This window comes from Nannospalax galili, unplaced genomic scaffold, assembly GCF_000622305.1.
Source record: "Nannospalax galili isolate Female #2095 unplaced genomic scaffold, S.galili_v1.0 scaffold2527, whole genome shotgun sequence".
NCBI lineage: Eukaryota > Metazoa > Chordata > Mammalia > Rodentia > Spalacidae > Nannospalax > Nannospalax galili.
The window spans coordinates 66272-74973 of record NW_008356852.1 but is presented as its reverse complement, the minus strand read 5'-3'; the positions used below and the strand labels follow the sequence as shown (position 1 = coordinate 74973).

General features: G+C 43.2%; 1 protein-coding gene across 1 annotated transcript in view; it reads right to left on the bottom strand.

Moving 5' to 3' along the window:
• Positions 1 to 8702, bottom strand: part of LOC103751354 (CUB and sushi domain-containing protein 1) — a 144169-nt gene that overhangs the window by 82553 nt on the left and 52914 nt on the right. The gene's annotated exons all lie outside the window — the stretch shown is intronic.

The following is an 8702-nucleotide window of genomic DNA, read 5'->3' as shown; positions in this document are numbered from 1 at the left end:
CATCTGACCTCTTGATCAAGGAGGCCAAGGAGACCCCACCAGATGGACTTGAACCAGTGTCCAGTCTATAGAGAGGAGGGTCAACACGGAGGAATCATTTCCTCCGTGCTTCTAAGAGAAGCCAACAATGTTCGAGCAGTACCTTTGATTTATCTTCACGTAGATGGAACTGGTAAAAGAAAGGAGCCAGGAGCTCCTCCCAAGCCCATGTGACCCCTGAGAAACAGATCCTCAAATGACCTTAAGTGTAAAAAATAACCTGATTTATTTGGGCCAACTGTATGTTCTTAAACACCCAAAAGGAAAGTATAACCAGAGTAAAGTCATCAGTATATTTCTTTAAGAATTCAAGGGATTACATTTCCCAGACATTGGGCTTAAGTCTATAAAAAATTATTTAGACAATTATATATTAAGGATTTTGTTCTTAAACAGAAAGTGCTGCTCAGATGTAAGACTTGAAATCTTGGTCTCCAATACTGTAGTGCTCACCTGTAGCTAAGGGAGACAATCCGCTATTGTTCTAAAATGCTGGATAAATGTGTTTTCTCCCCCTATCTAGAAGCCTTTGAGCGGGAACTGACACTGATTCTAACCATTCCAACAGCTATCAAAATACCTGAAAGCAAATCCTGAGTCCATCACTCTAGAGTCCAGCCTTGGAAGACAAAAGAAAAACGAGGAGGAACCCAATAGAGGGATGCTTTTGGAAGCCCTTGTCAAGAAATTTCAATGGACTCTCATATGAACATTTGAAAATTGCCCTGTTCTGACATTTTGCTAGTTTCCTGTCTAGAACTTGTAATGCTAATTACTCTTGTCTTTACTTCTCCTTCACACCTCCTATTCACAATCCAAGAACTTTCTTTTCCTTGAAATAAGAGCTATGCAATTTGGGAGTCTTTTAGATAGACCCACTGAAGGGGTACTCCAATTGCCTCACCCCACATCCCTGTTCAGCATGGAAGAAGCCACAGCGGCCAATTCCTTGGCTAAAAGTCATAATGTCCTTGGGCCTCTTAGCAACATACTCAGTTCCAAAGACCAAAAAATGTCAAATATATTTGGGAGCTTTTATCTAATTCTTAAAAGATTTTGGGGTTACCTCTTCAGAGGTGGGAATGTTAAATTAGCCAAAACTCCATTAAAAAATAAATCAGTCAAAGAAGGAGAAAGAGTACATGAAGTCATCAGGAAAAAGTGATGGGGAGATATAGGAGGAGCTGGAAGGGAGGGAGTGGGCATGGATTTGATCAAAACACCTTGTGTACATGTATGAAATTCTCATTAAATCATTTATTTTAAAAAAAGAAAAAAAAAGATTAGTAATGATAAACAAATAAAACAACTACAGTGTGTACTTCAGAGAGTTATGTGTATGACCTCACCTTTGCAGGGTCATGACAAGCACTAACTTTTGGGGGCTGAAGTGGCCCAGTGGCACAGAAGCCACAGAGAGGATCAAGACCAAGAAGAGGAGGCCCCTGGGAGGAAACAGGAAGACAGAAATGGACATGAACACAACATCCATCTTGCCTTTATCTGACAGAGTGGATGTTTTCAGTGGTTTTTATGTCTTCAAAGACGCTGTTTGGGAAAAACGATACTTAATGTGTATCACAATTTTGTTTGAATAATCCAGGGCATATTTCAAGTGCTAGAGTCCAGGTGGCATGCTTGGATGATGGGGTAGAATTTCCTCTGTGCTATAATGAAAGAGGCAGCCTTTGATAGTGTGACACACTTGAATCCCTGCAAAAACAGTGCCCAGTCCCCACAGGAGACCAGTGGATGCTCCCGGAGCACCTGACGCAAATAGATGCCAAGTCTGTAGAAACAGAGGACAGAGCAGTGTTTCTCAGGGGTGGGTGAGGGAGGTTGCAGATGGGCACACTGGATCAAGAAGTGCTGTGATCACACAGGATGTCCATGCCGACAGAGTTGGTGCAGAGTGTGAGGGGCACAGGGATGACCGACACTGAAGATTTTAGCTGTTCTTTCTCAGGGCTAAAGCTGGTATTTTCCACCACTGTAAGGACTCTTCTGCCTGTGGAGCCCAAATTTCACGGCATGAATATCCAAACAAAAATAATTTAAATCAAGAACTGGAACTTGATCTCCTGAAGACATCTTGCTCACAAGCATCTTACAAATAACTTGTATCTCCACAGATCTCTGGGTGACAGCTCACAAAGCCTCATTAAGACCCCCCTGGAACTCTGCACGCTGTTCGGGAAAAACGATACTTAATGTGTATCACAGTTTTGTTTGAATAATCCAGGGCATATTTCAAGTGCTAGAGTCCAGGTGGCATGCTTGGATGATGGGGTAGAATTTCCTCTGTGCTATAATGAAAGAGGCAGCCTTTGATAGTGTGACACACTTGAATCCCTGCAAAAACAGTGCCCAGTCCCCACAGGAGACCAGTGGATGCTCCCGGAGCACCTGACGCAAATAGATGCCAAGTCTGTAGAAACAGAGGACAGAGCAGTGTTTCTCAGGGGTGGGTGAGGGAGGTCACAGATGGGCGCACTGGATCAAGAAGTGCTGTGATCACACAGGATGTCCATGCCGACAGAGCTGGTGCAGAGTGTGAGGGGCACAGGGATGACCAACACTGAAGATTTTAGCTGTTCTTTCTCAGGGCTAAAGCTGGTATTTTTCACCATTGTAAGGACTCTTCTGCCTGTGGAGCCCAAATTTCATGGCACGAATATCCAAACAAAAATAATTTAAATCAAGAACTGGAACTTGATCTCCTAAAGACATCTTGCTCACAAGCATCTTACAAATAACTTGTATCTCCACAGATCTCTGGGTGACAGCTCACAAAGCCTCATTAAGACACACCTGGAACTCTGCAGCGGCATAAGGTGGTCCTCCCAGAAAGCCACTCTACCAGCATGCCCTAACACTGCCCTCTGCCCCAGAAGGGCACCTCAGGCTGCCGCAGCCTTCCATCTGCCCTAACAGGGTTTGTGGTGAAGAGGCCGTGCGGCACCTTTGGAAAAGCACACGGTGGACACCAAGGGCTGCAGTGCTACTGCATGTGAGGTGAACACGCAAAGCTTGGCCTTCAGAGAGGCAGTGTGCAGAGAGTCTGGCTCGGAGCATGGGTTTGGGTCCAGGAACGAATGTGCAGGTTGGAATACAGTGAAAAGCACTGTGGTGCGTTCTCCAGTCCCCAGAAACACAGCTGCCTTTTCTCTTTTCTGTGCTTTCCCAGTTTCCTGTCTATTTCTGACAGTCAAATAAAATACAGCCAATAGGATGAAAGGGACGCAGAAGTCAGGCCGGATGCCGCAGTGTTTGCAACAAGGCCGGGAGAAAGTGAAAGCTGATTGAATTTTGTTTTCTGGGGAAAACTTGAAAGAGACAAACGAAGTGCTAGTGTAAGAATCAGCTGCTTCCCAGTTCCAGTGTGCACAGACACCAGCCAGGCTGACATGTGTGCAGGCACACATGCACACAAGCACCTCACACTGCATGTGCTTTTATTATACAAGTGCAGCATGCACATGCAAAAGCCCAGTCAGACCCTTGCCTGGTATCGTAACAGACATTGCTTAGGGAGAGTGGTGGATGCTCTGGTTTAGGCTGATTATATTTTATTTCCTCTCCAGTTTCAACCCTAAGAAACTGACAGAATAAGTGTAGGGCAGAGGGGGAAACATGGATCTGCTGGAAGAAGCTGTGGGGAATAACACATAGAGAACGGAGCATTTTCACCACCACCACCAGCACTATCACCATCATCATCACCACCATTACAACCACCACCATCACCATCACCATCCAGTCCCCAGAAACACAGCTGCTTCTTCTCTTTTCTGTGGTTTCCCAGTTTCCTGTCTATTTCTGACAGTCAAATAAAATACAGCCAATAGGATGAAAGGGACGCAGGAGTCAGGCCGGATGCCGCAGTGTTTGCAACAAGGCCGGGAGAAAGTGAAAGCTGATTGAATTTTGTTTTCTGGGGAAAACTTGAAAGAGACAAACGAAGTGCTAGCGTAAGAATCAGCTGCTTCCCAGTACCCGTGTGCACAAACACCAGCCAGGCTGACATGTGTGCAGGCACACATGTACACAGCACCTCACACTGCATGTGCTTTTATTATACAAGTGCAGCATGCACATGCAAAAGCCCACTCAGACCCTTGCCTGGTATCGTAACAGACATTGCTTAGGGAGAGTGGTGGGTGCTCTGGTTTAGGCTGATTATATTTTATTTCCTCTCCAGGTTCAACCCTAAGAAACTGACAATATCAAAAGTGGGAGAGGGGGAAACATGGATCTGCTGGAAGAAGCTGTGGGGAATAACACATAAAGAACAGAGCGTTTTCACCACCACCACCACCACTATCACCATCATCATCACCACCATTACAACCACCACCATCACCATCACCACCATTACCACCATCACCACCACCATCACCACCATTACCACCATCACCATTACCACCATCACCATCATCATCACCACCATTACAACCACCACCACCACCACCACTACCACCATCATCATCACCACCATTACCACCACCACCACCACCACCACTATCACCATCATCATCACCACCATTACAACAACCACCATCACCACCACCATCACCACCATTACTACCACCTCCATCACCATCACTATCACCATCATCATCACCACCATTACAACAACCACCATCACCACCACCATCACCACCATTACTACCACCTCCATCACCATCACTATCACCATCATCATCACCACCATTACAACAACCACCATCACCACCACCATCACCACCATTACTACCACCTCCATCACCATCACTATCACCATCATCATCACCACCATTACAACAACCACCATCACCACCACCATCACCACCATTACTACCACCTCCATCACCATCACTATCACCATCATCATCACCACCATTACAACAACCACCATCACCACCACCATCACCACCATTACTACCACCTCCATCACCATCACTATCACCATCATCATCACCACCATTACAACAACCACCATCACCACCACCATCACCACCATTACTACCACCTCCATCACCATCACTATCACCATCATCATCACCACCATTACAACAACCACCATCACCACCACCATCACCACCATTACTACCACCTCCATCACCATCACTATCACCATCATCATCACCACCATTACAACAACCACCATCACCACCACCATCACCACCATTACTACCACCTCCATCACCATCACTATCACCATCATCATCACCACCATTACAACAACCACCATCACCACCACCATCACCACCATTACTACCACCTCCATCACCATCACTATCACCATCATCATCACCACCATTACAACAACCACCATCACCACCACCATCACCACCATTACTACCACCTCCATCACCATCACTATCACCATCATCATCACCACCATTACAACAACCACCATCACCACCACCATCACCACCATTACTACCACCTCCATCACCATCACTATCACTACCATCACTACCATCATCACTACCACCATCACTACCACCATCACTACCAGCACCATCACCACCATCTTATTTCTTTTATCTGGGAAGCACGGGAAAGCAAGGCTGTGTGAGTACGCATTTACTATGAATATTTTGACACCTATGACTAAATTGTCGTTGTAATTAAATATGCTTCAGCTTGATAACTTGTGTCCAGCTTGCCTGTGAAACTTCCATGCCCTCTGTTTGTGTTTTTATAGAAATACATGACTCCTTCCTTTCACCATAAATAAAACAATTTACAACGGAACCATTTTATTTTATTCGAGTGTCTACAAGGAAGTACCTGCACCAACCCATCCCGACACACACGGGGACTGCCGTTCACTGATGACGTAGCCAACACCATTTCGACCCCCAAGATTTACCTCTCATATCAAAGGAGTTGAAGTCATAGACAATGTATAGTTTCCATGATACAAACACAAACAAGATACTTGCATTGACGATCATAACAGTTATCTAGAGTTCAAACAGATGATGAACTAAGAGAGATTTAAAGTGTATTGGAAGAAGTCATTTGTGTACTCACTGCAGAATGAGGGGCATTCTGATATCATCTCTACAGGTTCTTTTGAATTCTCTTTCTAATTTCAATTACACGGATAGGTTAAAGGTAGTAACCTGGTATCACCTTTTGCAAAGTCTTCCAGGAGTTATTGTTTTCTGTGTTCTGCATTCTCTAGATTATGGGCATAATCTAAGATTATGTAAATTAAATGTGGCTCTTCTCCTCCAGACAGCCAGACTGGTAGTGCTCTTTGAAAGAATTCACCCTGAGCACTAACATGCTTGCCTCTTACCTAATTTGAGAAATGGAATACAGACGGACAGATTGTAAATTTCAAAAAAGTTCAAAAGGAACATTTAAGGGGATATTACAGGTTCTGTCCACAAGGAGCTAAGAGGCCTTCCTTAATTTATATAACCACTAGAAGCTGGCTGACTTTTCTGATACATGAGAGCCAATATTTACTACAGAGGTTTTCTGAATGGTGTACCCTATATAAGCAGGATAAGATTAATTAGGTAAAAATTTAAAAATTTATTAAGATCACATGGTATTATTAAAGAATTACATCGATAAGAGTAAATGAATTTGGGTCTGGGGAGATGACTCAGCGATTAAGAGCACTGACTACTTTTGCAGAGGACCCGGGTTCAGTTCCCAGCACTCACATGGTAGCTAACAACTGTCTGTAATGCCAGTTCCAGTGGGAATCCAATGCTCTCTTCTGACTTCTGCAAGCATTGTAGCACATGGGTATACTTACATACATACAGGTGATACACTCATATACATAAAATAAATAATAAAATACTTTTAAAAGGGTAAATGAATTTGAATATTCTCCACCTTCTTTGTGGTCCCCAATAAAGAAGGATGAGACACAGGAAAACTGAGGCCTCAACAGTGAGAAAAGCAGCTTTCCTGTGGTGGCTCACAGGGAGGGAAGACCAAGGAAAGGCTGGAGGATACTGTGAAGAGCATGGCAAGGGAAATTTATACATGTCCCTTTTGTCTTTCTGAGGGGTATCAAGGCATCCTTAGCCTGTGTCTGTTTGACCCAGAGATCAAAGAAAAACAAATGCCTGACAGGTTTCTGCTCTCGGCCTGGCCAAAAGTTAAACTAGAAGATGAAAAGTGGATCTGATGGAAATGGCAACCGGAGAATTAAATTACCCTACAATTTAATCTCTTTATAGGAGAGAAGGTACTTATTAAGTTTTTCATGTTGTCTGACTCCATTTACAGACACAAGCCAAGTGACTGTGGTATAAGCTTTCAGGCATCTGGTCACCCCAAGGATAGCCAGGGAGAATCTCAGGATAGACACTGGTAAAGGCAGATACTTCTGTTAGCTTCTCAGGTGTGCCAACCACCACACACTCATGATCTCATAAGGTTTAGAGACTAGAGAAAATGGCCCTTCAAAAATCAACTATTGTGATTTTTATCAATTTCCATTCCGAATACAAGATCCAAGAGATTATAAGACTTAAGTAGACAAATCTATATACGCTATAAGGAGGGCAGGTACTTTGGATCCAGCCAGTTGTCACTTGGTATAACAATAAATCTCTTATCCAGTGCAAACCACTGGGTTCACCTTTACACAGAAAACAATGCCTTTTGTGTGTATATTATATTAGTGAATTGCCATGTGCTATTTGAGCTCACTGAGAAGCTGGGTCTGGAGATGGGATTTGTCCCTCCAACTTCAGACCCAAGCATTTTTGTCTCAGTGTGTCCTTCAAAACCTGTCTCCTGAGTCTGGCTGGCCCCCTGACTCTGTGACACACACACACACACACACACACACACACACACAACACAGGAAAATAAAACAGGTCAAGGCATTATGCCCTTGAGAACAGCTAAAGGGCAAAATATTCTCAACAATGTTGCTATCATTTATTTTATGATAGAAATGTGTCTAATAGGATGACTTATTTTGCTTTGAGAAATGTGCTTTCATGGGAAACCTCTCTAAGGTTCAGTCCCAGGTTACAAAGAACTAGAGCCACCATAGGCCATGGTCTATGATAATGAAAGTGGCAGGCCAGCTCCCTCCCTAGTCCTGGGAAAATAGAGGATTTGTTTATCACTACTGACAGTTACATGAGATTAGATTAATCTATAATTGAAGCTGTAGACTTAGACAGAATATGAGGAATATAAAAGATAGCCACAGACTCATGAGCACTGCTTCCAACAAAACTGTTAGCTTGCACCATGAAAGACATTTCTGTTTTCTCAGATGCTGATTTAGATGATAATAGTCAGATTCCAGGTTTAGCTCAATTGTGAAAATAGTTTTATTACTCCTTATACAACTCCACACGTATGCTCTGTAAGTAAAGACCAATAAACTCATTGATTCCCAGTGGTAAATTTGGTGGAATCAAATATTGGTTTGTCATTGAAAACTTTTGAAGGCACAGACATTGCTTCATCCCCCCAGGGAGAAAGTTGTCAGAACAGATGATAAATTTGTTAATGTTATTATATCTCATACCATGAAGATAACCAGTAAGTAAGACAAAATATTAAAGGATGTGTGAGAATGGAAATGCTTTATGAAGGATTTGTATATGAAGATTAAGAAGGCTAGATATTTCCAGGATAGAAAGAAAAACTAAAGAAATTTTAGGTTATGGAGATTTGAA